Raw genomic sequence first — 14,921 nt, 5'->3', positions numbered from 1 at the left:
TTCAATGTTTCACTTTGACTTCAATTCTTTTACATGCGGGTAAAGAAATGTCTGTACACAATAGGTGCATTGTATTAAATTATTTATTTAAACTTAAGTAGTAATTAATATGAAGTGGAACCAAATTTTTGGTAACACTTTACAATAAGGTTCATTAGTTAACATTAGTTAATGTATTAACTAACATGAACTAACATTGAGCAATAACATTTGTGCAGTGTTTATCAATCTTTATTAATGTTAGTAAATAAAAATACAGCTGTTCATTGTTTGTTCATGTTAGTTCACATGTTAACAAATACGACCTTTGATTTTAATAATGTATTAGTAAATGTTGAAACTAATATTAACAAAGATTAATAAATGCTGTAGAAGTATTGTTCATTTATGTTAACTAAGGTAGATAACTAATGTTAACTAATTAACCTTATTGTAAAGTGTTACCAATTTTTCTTATGCAGCCGTTAAATTTCCGTTTCAATGAGTCTTCCAAAATTACATAATCAGAACTATCACACTGCTTTCTTACCAATTATGTGTGCTTTTCGATGTTTACTGTGTTTGTTTATATTGTAAGATTGTATGTCCTTTTGTTTAGACACACCCTAAATTGTTCTACATGTGGGATTTATTTATTTCATCCAAACTTATATCCGCCGAGCTATTCCATGTTGACTGTGGCTCCCCATTGGACGACCCATGGCCACTTTTTGCCTCCAAGATTACAGCCATAGGGCAAGTGCATCTTTACACACAAAGGATCAGAAGCTATAATGACACAGCTGAACATATGGACCAAACCAAATAGTTTATTTTAGTCCTATTTGGTATTACCGGCAATCAAGTGTGCTTTCTCTGCCAAATGTTGTTTCAAAACAAATCTCGCAGGATTCAGTCACCATGAGATGTCTAGTGAAGCATGGCCAGAAGACTTCACCAGCCTATGAGTTGCACTGGGGGAAACTCCAAGAGTTCGCTGTGAACTGAGAGCTTCCAGACTTTGTGAAAGAGGATCTAAGGCGGGTGTAGGGCACTTACCCCATCACAGCTGTGAGGATCGGCTATCAGAACGGGAAGGTTTTAGTGTGAGGGAACACTCATGTGGGTGAACAGGAATAAAGGGTGGAAAAGGTTCTGCAAAAGGAGACAAGTCTTCCACAGTGTGAGTAAAAAGTAAGAAAAAGAAGCAGCAAAAGAAAGTGTAATCTTATACAGTAGTGTGACTATTGCTGTAATGTATGTTTAGGCCTATATCTATCAGTTAGTTTATTTGATTTGGATAAAACAAATTCTGAGTGATTTTATAGATGATACAATGTAGGTATATGTAACATAGACGATGATGTAAACAATAAATGTAGTATGTAAATAGGAATACTTATACTTTGTAAGTAGCTGTTGTAACTGAAAGCAACTTGCACTGAAATATCTTAATATATGTCAGTGTTATTTTTTTGAATCAAGATGCACACCAGTAATGGTTTTTTTCACATACGTTTATAAAAGCTATTAAATGACCTAATTGAACAAAGGCCTAATCCAGGTATAATCTAAACCCTGTTTGTGAAACCGGCCCTTGAAGTTTGGGAAATAAAACTAATAGGCCCTAGATGTAATATAGAATGTGATTTTTGTATTTACTTTTACAAAATCCACTCTAAGAACTGTAGATAACAAAATATCATTATACAATATCAATATAATTTATATAATGTAATTTGTATTGGATATGTCACAATCTGAGTTTCACAATTGTGGTAGATTCTTTATTTAACCACAATTTAATTTGACACTCTACACTTTTTCTTATTTACACACACAACACTGTAAAAAAAGAAAATAAAAAGAAAACGTTTTTTTCAAAGATTATTGGAGTATGTTTTACATCAAAAAATACTATTTTAGTCGTTGTACTTCAAAATTTCATGTTTAATTCAATCTGTTACTTGCAGTTTCTTTGTAATTATTTCTGAATGGAAATTGTTAGTAAATTCTACACCAATACTTTTTTTAGTGAAACATATACTCTATAGTGTTATCATATTCCCATCTTCAAAGTGTCCATGATACTGTACTTTTGATACAAAAATATTGTATTTGTTTTTGATATGTAAAAAAAAAAGATTATAAACTTTTTACAACAATATATGTGTTATTGCCAACAAGAAAAAAATACATATTTAACAAATATGCAAATAACCCTTCAATAAAACAATTTTAAAACGAGAATGAGCTATTATCATAAAGTCTCTAAAAAACTATTGATAGTCTTTGCATTGAATGACTGTTGACTGGGTCATTATGATATTTGTCCAGGCTTTGGACAGTTGTGTTGGGAAAGTGTCCATTACTCCAGATTTCCAAGGAATTGATCCTGAGTCATTTGCTAGGAATAAGAGATAAGACATGCCTGCGGTTAAAGCGTGGGAGTCAGTGCACTGGCTTTTAAAAAAAAAAATTCTGCCCATGTATATCCAACCTAGAGACATAAGATGAATACATATCATAAACCATCTAAAAGGCACTGCTGCACATTTGACCTATACATTGTTGGTAACTATAGTGCCCCCAGAACTTGAAAAAAGACATTCATGGATCACGGAAGCAGTGCACAGACTTTGTTCATTTGATAAGCACACCCAAAGTGTCTGATAAATGTGAGTGTGCATTAAAAATACTAAAACTTCAAAAATATGAATAACCAAAAAAATAAAAAGCAAAGAACACAGGAAAGTGGTTTGAATGATTTGTACATATTTATTGGAGCACAACATGTAAAAAATATCTCACTAAATATCTCAAAAGTCTACCACTGATTATGGCACTGTAACTTACTGTACGGTAAGAAGTAACTTGTGACAAACCTGTTTTATTTACCTTTTCTTGTTTATATATATATATATATATATATATATATATATATATATATATATAAACAAGAAATATATAAACAAGCATGAAAATAAAGAGAAAAGAATAAAACAATTTTTTCACAAGTTACTTCTCACAATGATAGAATAAAATGAACATTTAAAGTAAGTTTATATTTAATGTTTTCTTGGTACTTTTTTGTTGTTGTTTTGCAGATATTAAACACAATGCCAGAAGAACTAAGCCCATAGATGAACTCTTTATGAACACCATCTATGGAATTCAGTTCTCAGGGCTAAGTGCTCAAAACAGACTTTGTCAGCATTTACTAAACTTAAAAAAAAAAAATGCTGTTGCCCGTCAAGTGTATTAAAATGGTTAAATTCTACTCAGAAACCCAAACCGAAACCTTCTCAAAGCTTTAGAAAAATAAATGAACAAACAACCAAGAAGCTCTGATCTTTTAACTGTTTCAGAGCTCAAGACTTTTGGGTTGTTGCAGCTTATAAATTCATTAATCTCTCGGAAGGCCAAAGGGGTTAGTGATCCAGCAGGTTTTTGTCTCAATGTTATCTCCATCACATATTTGTTTAATGTTTGATCATTGCTCAACTGCTGCGAAAAAGCACTGAACTTCATGTCCTTAACTGAGTACCTGCCACACCTGAGGACTTTCAGGAAACAGTCTCTTCCCAATAAACGGCACTGAACCAGTCGAACTGCCCTGATGGGTGCACAGTTGGAAACCCCTCTGAAGAACCAGAAATATCTTATTTCGTATAATATTTTTTCCTGTTCTCTCATGAACTACATGCCAGAGTTTTACTATATAAAAACTACACGTGTGTAAGCTTACAACTCTGACATTACAGTTACATTATTAGTCTAGAAATCACACAACAACACAATAATGTTTTTTGTATTTTATAGAGCCAGTAAAATATATTTTTACACACCACACATCTCTCATAATTCATTTTACAAGTATTTTTCTCCCAAAATACATGTCATACAAAACATCAAATACTTATCTGATAATGAAAGGCACGCTTATCCCAGCTTGTCAGGAGCAACTTCATAGCTATCTCTCATTCTGGTACTATCATGGATCAAGCTGTTGCTTTCAAATCCACAATCCTTATTTGCCATTAGAGTCAGTAACTCACATGTAAAGCCAGAGATGAGTGCTGTTCTTGTGACTTCTGAATATATGACTTCTGATCAGTTCTCTCAGCTTAAATATCTCTCTCTCTCTTTCTATTTCCCTCTTACACTCACTCACTCACTCACTCCCTCATGCTCTTTCAGTACCGTAAGCCTGCAATCACTTCCCAGTAAGAAGGAAGCAGTGGGAGGGAATCTCCCGCCCCCTCATGATGAATCAATACAAAGCGCTTCTGAGGAAAAACATCTCACTGGTTCAGCCCTCAGTTCCCATAAAACAAAAAAAAAGGGAAAAGGGGAGACAGAGAGAGAGAGAGAAAAAAAGGCTTGTCAGCAAAGGAACTAGGAATTCCCCCTATTGCAAAAGAGCAGTTTCATGACAAGAGCAGTGACTGGCAGAGACTGAGCGCAATGTGTTTCCATAAAGGAAATGGAAATGGCACATGTTTGAACCTACATTTGCAAAGTCATGTTTACATATACTAAAAATCTCAGACAAAAATAGTTTAAAAATGGTCATATGGAATTTTCTGCTGATTGATACATGTATATTGCATCATAATGAGGTGTGGTGTCAAAACCATGAATACAGTTGTTCCACTCCCCACACTACTTCCATCTATCGCTTACTGTAAAATGAAGTCATTGAGCATTTCACACCCTCCTTCCTGAAACAGATAGTTTCATTGATGGCTCGCTATTTAAACTACCTGCTTGTGCGGATATGATGGTTGTTTTTCATTAGCCTATTTTCATTTTGTATCTAAAGGAAACATCAGCTCAGTTACTAATATTATGATGGAAATAGTTTATTTGTGATGGAATGAGAACTATTAGCATAGCGGTAACTTGCAATTGTTACCTTAAATAGTTAGTTCACCAAAAAACAAATATGCAGTCATCATTTACTCACCCTCATGTTCTTCCAACCATTACTTTCTTTTTTCTGTGGAACATTAAAGAAGATATTTTTTTGAAAAATGTTTTTCTGCTTCATACAATGTTGTTTTGGAGACTCTCCTTTTGTTTTCCATAGAGGAACCAACTGTGTTTCATCACTTCAAATGATGAAATGGAAATTATTCAGTAAGCTTATTTTTTTAAATAAAATTTAAAATTAAAAATGTGATACGTCGGGTCAGAGATCACTCTTCAGCTGGAACTTGACTTGTGTACGGCCGCTACCGAAAGTCAATGATTATAGTTGATAAATATTGTTCTTAAAACACTTCGCAGAAGGTCTTTATTAACCCATTGGAGCCATATGGATGAGGCTACTTTTATTATGGACAGATGCAATCATTTATTATTATGACAGAAAGCCACAAAGGATAGGTTTGAGGGTGAGTAGCCTAAATAATGGGATAATTTTTATTTTTGGATGAACTAACCCTTTAATGATTTTGTGGCTGGCCGAATAATTGAAGACTCTGATAAATGCTATGGATGAAATCAGCTACAGCACATTTTATGAAGGATATCAAGTAGAGCAATAGATACAAATAGGATGGAGGATGGTGCAAAGTGGTTTTTATTTTATTTATTTTTAAACAATTTTGAAAATCTCTAAATCATTTGTATGTTCTTTCTATAAGGAGTGAGGATAGGGTCAAACCATCCATGTGCAATGACTTGAAAACTGACGGCCACAATAAGGGAATCTACTTTGAGAGCAAATTCTTTCTGCTGGTGGGATAAGTTGCAATTGACATTTTGCACAGACTTCAGAAACAGACCTGGCTTTCATGCTGCTGTTTGAACACAGGGGAAATTGGCTGCAAAGGTCACTGAGCCCATTTCCTCTCCCCCTTGCTCACAGAGACTCAGACCTTTACAGCACCCACTGCTTTTTACCTGCACTGTATTTTAATAGTTACCATTCTAAAACGCTCAATGTGTGTGGTCTCCTTAAGTCAAGGTTATCCGAGGTCAATGTTCGATGTCTCTGGTGGTGTGATGATGACTTCCCAAAAACTGATGTCACAGTTGAGATGCATGACTAAGAAGAAAGCGACGATTACTGAAATTTGCAGAAGTGGACCTTGCCTTTATTTCCTGTAAATTTCCTGTTCTGCGTGTGCAAAATCAGTTAGGTTAATGCGGTAGCGGAAATTCTGGTGATTGCTCCCTTTTTTAATCTTAATAGTGGTCAGCCCATAACTAGCATCCTCTTTTAAAATTCTTTCTGTTCTTAGTGTGTAATCTCATTTGTAGCAAGAATGATGTATGATGTTCAATACTTCAGTGTACTTTATTTGCCCATTTGATATTTTATTGTAATTCTTAATTTTATGTACATACTCTATTTTCACTATAATCATACTTATTTTTGACAACTTTCCAATTACACAGCATGCTTTGGAAATGCCAATGTGCTGTCTTAATTTCAAAATAATACAACTGAAATTCAATAATTGGGGAACATTGGAAATGTTAAGGTGACAATAAGAACAACTTAACAAATGTTGTACAAATTATTAGATGTAAATTAATATACGCTGTCTTCAGTTGTTGGTTGAAAGAATAAAAGTGATTTTAAAAGCCTTTAATATTTGCTTGGTTATGACTAAAATTCTCATGAATTTGTTCTAGATCATTAAACATGGCGCTATGGTGCCTTGGAAGTCTGACTTAAACTTGTTTCCGTAGAAGTTTCTTTCAGGGTGCTAAAAAATGCAGGCCGTGCAGTAGATAAATGAAACATTGGTACAGCAGACAATCATACTCCAGTTCTACCATAAAGTCAGAAACAAATGAGGATATGCTATTGAAAATGCTTAATAGGCCTATTATATTTATATATGTATATTACATCCAGGAAATGTAGAGGTAAGAATGTTTTTTGTGCTATACATTTCATGTGAGTGGAGGGGAATGAGGAAGCAGACATTGTTGTAAAACAAGTATAGTTGACATTTCATATTTAAATATCACATAGCAGATCAGAGTTTAAATCAATAATTTAAAAAAATACATTAGAATCAGATCATTATTGGAACAAAGAAAAAATGGTTGATATTTATATTCAATACAACTGTAGCATCTGGACCAATCAGACACACACAAATTATTCATTATATTTAATGAATAATCCAGCAAACTCACTCTCCCAACAAAAGTGTATGAAACTTCCCTCAAAACTGACATCACAAATGAAGCTAACAAATGGCAGAACCCGGTGTCCTGTTACAGGACACATTAAGAATGATAAGACTGATGTGCCAGGCTGCGGCCTTGGCTTTCCATTCACCAAAGATCCTCTGACTCCCACTGGTTCTCTCTCATCAAGACAGCATCAGCAAAGATCAACTAGAGCCTCAAAAATTTGCATCAGGATAGTTTAATTCAAATGGGCGAGGCATGCAAGTATCAAACTTAGTCTCATTATTTGATACTTTAAGTATCCTTACCCCTTTTAAAGTAGGGCGTGTTAAAACTAAACTGATGGTTTGCTCAAGGCTGTTGATCTGTTGAATTTCAATCAATGCTATAACTTCTTGTTTTTCTGTAGCACTATTTAGAACCTTAGAGTATATTTCATTTAATCTCTCCTTATTTAATCTCTTCTTAATCGCTCCCATCATAAAGTGTTCCCATGAACACTCAGTGTTAATTGTTTATTAATTCTAAGAAATGTACATTTCCGGGGTATGGGAAATGTCTTTGTAAGAGGCCTGGCTGGATCGGCCCAAAGAACGATTTCGATCAGCGGGTGAAGGGCTCTGCGCGTTACCATTAGGGGCGGCAGTGGCTCAGTGGTTCATGTAGGTTATCTACAAACCGAAAGGTTGGTGGTTCAATCCCCGGTTCCACCTGACCAAGTGTCGAGGTGTCCATGAGCAAGACACCTAACCCCAACTGCTCCCGACGAGCTGGGTGGCGCCTTGCATGGCTGACACCGCCGTCGGTGTATGAATGTGTGTATGAATGGGTGAATGTGAGGCAACTATGTAAAGCGCTTTGGTGGCCATTCGGTCTGTGAAAGCGCTATATAAATGCAGTCCATTTACCATTTTTACCATTTTACCATGTTTCTGCTTGGCAAAGTAATTTGATTAAATGGAATACATTTTCTCATGTGTATTAACTCATTAATTCATCTGACTACATAAATGAAAAAGTTTTAATGATATCTCTACATCATTAAGTGTGTGCGAATGTTTGTCTATTCTTTTTACTCTTTACTGAAAATTGAAATAATGGCAAAGTCGATTAAAATCAAATCAAATGTTTACAATTTATTATGTCAGGTAAATGTATCACGCCAGTTGCATAATCAGTTCAAAGATAATAGATACAAACATCAAATGCTCTGGAATGACGAGAAAAGATGGAATACCTTAAAATTATATAATGCATGATGTGAAGTGTCTTGAAGACACTTCGTATCACGGGCTCATCTGCTTACAGAAAACATGCTCCCTGCTCTCGTTGCATTCCATTATATATCCCGACCAATACAGAAACCTAATTTGAAATGTAAATATGAGTTCACAGTGTGAATTCACATCACCGCCCCAGACTTACTGGAGGCAGAAGTTGATTGACATGGAACCATTTGCTAACAATGGGAATTTGAATTGAGTTTACACCTTCTGAGAGCTTGAGGCCATTTGCCTGGAAGACACAACCTCCTATGTGAATTATTTCTAAACTCTTAATTACCTTATTACCTTTTGGTTTACTTCTTTGATAGTGAGACCTTTGTACCAGTCGCACTGAGACATTTCAAATGATATCAAACGTGTGATACTGTATGATAATTATTCATATTACTAAATAACTATATAGATTCTTGGGTGAATATCGGATGATCTCAGCATGAGGGGGAATGAGTGGGGGAGAGAGAGAAAGACATGTATATTAGGATTGCTAAAGTGAGACTTGCGTCTCCAATGGTGCACAAGAGAGAAATTCAAATGTTAATTTGCCCTCTCTTACAGTTCTTGCAGTTTTTCCAGTCTTACATCTTTCTACTTTACAGTACTACTAAGAGCAATTAGTCAAAATCTGCATGATTAGGGACTAGAATGAGCTTGAAACACAGACAACTTTACGTGTGACATGAAGAAGATTTGACTAAACACTACAACTGCTCTAACATACACATACATTCACACATACATGCAAACAGTTTACCAAGGGAAAGAGAGCTGAAGCAGATTCTTCGCCTTTTTACAGTAGCAGAACGCTTTTCACGCCAAACAGAACCCTTTTATAAGGTTCTAAAGAATCATCCTTTGAATGTGCTATAGAATAGTGTTATAAACCACCTTTTAAATATATTTTTTGTTACCGATTTGTATAGTTTATGTTCACTAATATTCGACTTTCCCTTTCGAGAGGTCTCTCCTATTGCGTAAGTAGCTTACGCTATGGGAAAACTCCTTTTCTCTAGAATATTGAAGTCTTTATGTAAAACGCATTGCAGCTGCACAGCTGACAGCAATGAACGAAGGCAGCTCGGTCATTGGCTGTGCTGCGGCAACTTGCTCGAACCAATGACGGGGCGACTCTGAATGCGCGACCAATGAGCGCGCTTCGCGCCCGCGCGCGTCAGAGCCCGCCAAGATGGGCGTGGCCAAGAGCTATATATTGGGCGCCCCGTCATGAGAGTTCTTTAGATTTAATCTCCTTCAGCGAACACCTTCTTCGCTGGATCCTCCGGATTATTGAAGCTTCGCCGTCGAAAAGCATACCAGCGGGATTTGCTACGAGGACGTCGGCACCTTCAGCCGCCTTCCAACGCGATCCTACTGAGCCATCCGGCGTACTGCTCACGCAAGTATTTACATCTGTTCGCTCTGCGACACTTGTAAAAGAGCAAATTTTCCAAGGCGTTGTTTCAAATGCCTTCCTGCGCGTCGTGCAGAGACCTTCTCCCGGACGGGGATCGTCACATCATCTGCGCTCGCTGCCTGGGCCGGGACCACGCAGAAGCTGCTTTGACCAAGGGCGGATGCCCCGAATGTGACGACCTGGGTCTCTCCGCACTGCGGGCTCGCCTCGCCGCTTTCGCCGTGAGCGAGCCCATCGCCGCCATCCCTCTGTTCGAGCCGCGCACTAAGAAAAAGCGCCGCTCACAGAGGCTTCCTGAACCTGAGCTCAGTGACGTCACGCCGAGCCAGTCTCCGCGTGCTTCACCGCCGCTCTTGCCTTCCCCACCGCCGGTTCAGTTCACCCAGCCGGACCCACACCCCTCTAGCAGAGCGGTGGGCCTTGTGACTTTCGGCGCGTCCGAGGACGACGGGGGAATGGATGACAGCTTGTCAATCGACGCTGCATCGGACGACTGGCCGGGCTCCACTCTCGACCCCGCCCCGTTGACGCTAGCTAGCGCGAGCGGGGGCTCCACCATGGATAGCGAGATTATCCGCGTTCTCTCTAAGGCCGTGGAAGACCTCGGGCTCGATTGGTCTTCTCCCGAAGAACCAACCCGGAGCCGACTGGATGAGTGGTTTCTGCAGGGGCGCCAGCAGGCCCCTCGGCAAAGGCCTTCTCCCTTCTTCCCGGAAGTTCACGACGAACTCACCAAGTCGTGGAAAGCCCCCCACTCTGCGCGCCTAAAGCCTTCTTTTTCTTCCTCGCTCTCCTCTGTGGACGGCGCGAAGGAAAGAGGCTACGAGGGAACACCGCCCCTCGAGGAGGCCGTGGCCAATCATCTCTGCCCGCCCTCCACCACCGGATGGAAAGCCAAAGCTTCCCACCCCTCGAAGCCCTGCCGCACTACTTCAGCTCTCGCCGGTCGCGCCTACGCCGCCGCCGGCCAAGCTGCATCAGCGCTTCACTCTATGGCGGTACTTCAAGTGTTCCAAGCCAAGCTTCTCCGCTCTATGGACGAGTCTGGCCCCGAACCCGAAGCCTTTAAGGACCTACGCAGCGCGACTGACATAGCCCTGCGAGCCACGAAGGCCACCGCCCAGTCTATCGGCCGTGCCATGGCTAATTTGACTGTTCTCGAGCGCCATCTGTGGTTGACTCTGACTGAGATGAAGGACGCGGATAAGGCGCCATTTGTCGACGCGCCTATCTCCTCCAGCGGGCTGTTTGGACCGGCGGTTAAGGGTTTCGCCGAACGCTTCACTGAGGCCCAGAATGCTTCACAAGCTATGCGGCATTTCCTGCCCAAGCTCATCCAGCTCATCGCAGAGCAGACAGAGGCCGCCGCAGCCGCAGCGGGCTAGAACAGCCCCCACCGCCTCTCTGCCCGCGCCTCAGGCTGACGCTCGACGCCGCTCGCGCTCTCACAACCGCAAGCCGCCTTCTGAGCGACGGGGTCCTCGGCCCAAGATTGTGCTGAACCCCGAGCCTCGAAAGCCGTCCTAGCCACAAGAATGAAAAGAGAGAGTGCGTGTCTCGCAAAAGCCGGACCAATCTCTCTGCAAAAGCTCAAGCATTACCCAGTCCCCTTACAGGCGGCTGGATATGTTCATACAGCAGTCAATGGGCCAGTCACAGAGCTCGCTCACCTGCAAACAAACGCCGTTTTTACGGCGACGCACAGAAAACACAAAAAGAGTCTTTTTCTGCCTGTGTCACTAAGGGTTCACATGTCCACAAAGTGTGCATTCCCAGATACTGTCAAAACAGTGCCAAATTCATTCCCAGCTCAAGCTGCGCACCCCATGAATGTAGATCACGTGCCTACGGTCATGTACGCACCACTACACACAAGCACTGTTCACACAGTTATAAATTCATCCCCAGTAAAAGCGGGAAACATTATAAAAGTGACGCGTGTGCCTACCACTGTTTATGCACCCCCACTTATAAACACTGTCCTTACAGTGTCAAACACAACCCCAGCCCAGGCTGCGAGTTTTACAGACACAGCGCGCGCTGCTGTAATCACACACGCGCCCATTCACTCAGCTGCTCAGCGCGCGCCCGCGCCTCTGAGAGCTATGAGCTCAGGCGATTCGCTGGCCGGGTCCCTGCGTCACAGCGGCCCGCCCCTAGCCTGTATTCAGCCCATATCTGTACACGCAGAGGCATGGGAAAATATTCCAGATATGCCGAAATGGGTATTGAATATAGTAAAGCACGGATACTCGCTCCAGTTCGCTCGCAGACCACCACGTTTTACGACTGTGGTCGAGACGAAAGTGAGAAAAGAGTGCTCACATGTTCTACGCACCGAGGTGCGCAAACTAATAGAAAAGGGCGCTGTGGAAACTGTTCCCCCCTCTCTGAGCGAGGCAGGTTTTTACAGCCGCTATTTTCTCGTCCCGAAAAAGGATGGCGGTCTCCGCCCCATCCTAGATCTCAGACACCTGAACAAAGCACTAATGATTCGCTCGTTCAGAATGTTAACAACCAAGCATATCCTCGCGCAAGTACGCCCAGGAGATTGGTTTCTCTCAGTGGATCTGAAAGATGCTTACTTTCACATTCCAATAGCGCCTCATCACAGGCCGTTTCTGAGATTCGCTTTCGAGGGACAGTCGTACCAGTACACAGTACTTCCGTTCGGCCTGTCCCTGGCTCCCCGTACATTCACGAAATGTATGGATGCAGCACTTTCCCCCCTAAGGCGAAGGGGAGTGCGAATACTGAATTATCTCGACGATTGGCTGATTCTAGCAGAATCAGAGAGTCAGTTAATAACACACAGATCTTGGATTATCAGCCATTTAGAATGCCTGGGTCTAAGAATCAATTTTGCAAAAAGCATACTATCTCCCAGCCAGAGGATTTCTTTCCTGGGAATAGTTCTAGACTCGATGCAAATGACAGCGCGTCTCTCATCAGAGCGCGCGCTCACCATCCGGCGCCTTGCAACATCATTCAGGGCGGGCGCGCTCGCCCCCGTCAAGCGGTTTCAGAGGATGCTCGGTCTCATGGCCTCAGCATCGGCCGTACTCCAGCTAGGATTGTTGCATATGCGCCCTCTCCAACGCTGGCTCAAGAGCCGCGTCCCTACTCACGCGTGGCGTTCGGGCCACCTTTTAATCAGAGCGAACCACGGCTGTATAAAAGCCCTGACGCACTGGAAAGCCGCCGACTGGTACCAGTCAGGCGTGAGTCTGGGTGTGAACACAAGGAGAAAGATGATAACGACAGATGCCTCCAAAATAGGTTGGGGGGCCCTTTACGAGGGCAGGCCTGTCTCCGGCTTTTGGTCAAACCCGGAGAAGCGCCTACACATAAACTGTCTGGAAATGAAAGCAGTCGCTTTGGCTCTCAGAGCCCTGCTCCCACAGCTGAGAAACGAACACGTCTTGGTCCGAACGGACAACATGACGGTAGTATCGTACATAAATCGCCAGGGTGGACTCAGGTCGAGCTCCATGCATTCAATGGCCAGGAGACTCATTTTATGGTCCCAGCACAACTTGCGCTCGCTGAGAGCAGCGCATGTGCCAGGTGCCCTGAACCAGGGGGCGGACATGCTATCCAGAGACAAAATTCTCCCAGGAGAATGGGCTCTCAACCCGCTGACGATTCACTGGTTATGGAAAACCTTTGGCAAAGCGGAGATCGACCTCTTCGCCTCCAAGGAGAACGCGCACTGCCCTCTTTTCTTCACGAAAAGCATGGATGCGCTCGCCCAGAGCTGGCCGAGCCGTCCCTTATATGCCTTTCCCCCGATCGCGATGCTACCGCAGGTCATCAGTCGGGTCAGAGAGGAGAAAAACGCAGTGCTGCTGATAGCCCCACTCTGGAAGAACCAAACATGGTTTCCAGATCTGATGCAAATGCAATCTGCACCACGGCCGATTCCACTGAGGCCAGACCTCCTCAGTCAGGCCAACGGGATGATATTTCATCCCCGCCCCGATCTGTGGGCCCTTCATGCATGGCCCCTCAACGGGTTCCCAGGAACCTCACGAGCGGAGCACTAAAAACCATCGCTGAGGCGCGGGCGCCCTCCACGAGACGCTTATATGCCCAGAAATGGAAAGTGTTCAGTGTCTGGTGTAATGCCAAGGGCCTGAACCCTGAAACATGCGAGATTACGAACGTACTCGCTTTTCTACAAGGGCTTCTGGAGGCGGGCCGCGCCCCCTCCACGCACAAAGTATATGTGGCGGCCATCACAGCATCACACGACCCTGTAATGGAACGTCCATTGGGAAGAAACGACCTAATTATTCGTTTCCTAAGGGGCGCTAGGAGGATGAACCCTTCACGCCCCCCCTCAGTGCCGATCTGGGACCTAGCTACTGTCCTAGACGCTCTTAAAGGGCCTCCGTTCGAACCACTCCGAACCGTGCACCTTAAACAGCTCTCGCTCAAGACTGCGCTCTTGCTGGCACTCGCCTCGGTCAAGAGAGTGGGCGACTTGCACGCGCTTTCGACAAGCGCTGCCTGCCTAGAATTCGGACCTAACGACTGCAGGGTCGTCCTTAGACCGAAACATGGGTATATTCCTAAAGTGCTCACCACTCCCTTCAGAGCACAGGTTATCTCCCTAACTGCGCTATCGTCCCCAGCAGACGAACACGACGCTAATCTACTCTGCCCCGTTAGGGCTCTCAGAGTGTATTTGGAGCGTTCTGTCCTATTCAGACAGACAGAACAACTGTTTGTATGCTTTGGCGGCCGTACGAAAGGTTCCGCCGTTTCAAAGCAGAGAATCTCTCACTGGATAGTTGAAGCTATAGCGCTGGCTTATGAAGCTAAGGGACTTCAATGCCCCTGGGGAGTCAAAGCACACTCCACCAGGAGTGTGGCTTCTTCCTGGGCATGGTCGAGCGGGATACCGATCGAGGATATTTGTGCGGCGGCAGGCTGGGCCTCACCGTCCACATTTATCAGGTTCTACAACCTACAGGTCCCGACACTGCATTCCAATGTACTATCAGCATGATGCTAGTTGAACTACGAGTTCGTATCTAGATTATGTATGTGCTTGTGTCACACTGAGCGCCTTCTAGCCGCTC

The sequence above is a fragment of the Siphateles boraxobius genome, unplaced genomic scaffold (genome assembly GCF_051911475.1).
Source record: "Siphateles boraxobius isolate OS27281-9 unplaced genomic scaffold, OSU_SipBor_1 20, whole genome shotgun sequence".
NCBI classification, from domain to species: Eukaryota; Metazoa; Chordata; class Actinopteri; order Cypriniformes; family Leuciscidae; genus Siphateles; species Siphateles boraxobius.
The sequence above is the reverse complement of the archived record's forward strand: the minus strand, read 5'-3'. Positions refer to the sequence as shown.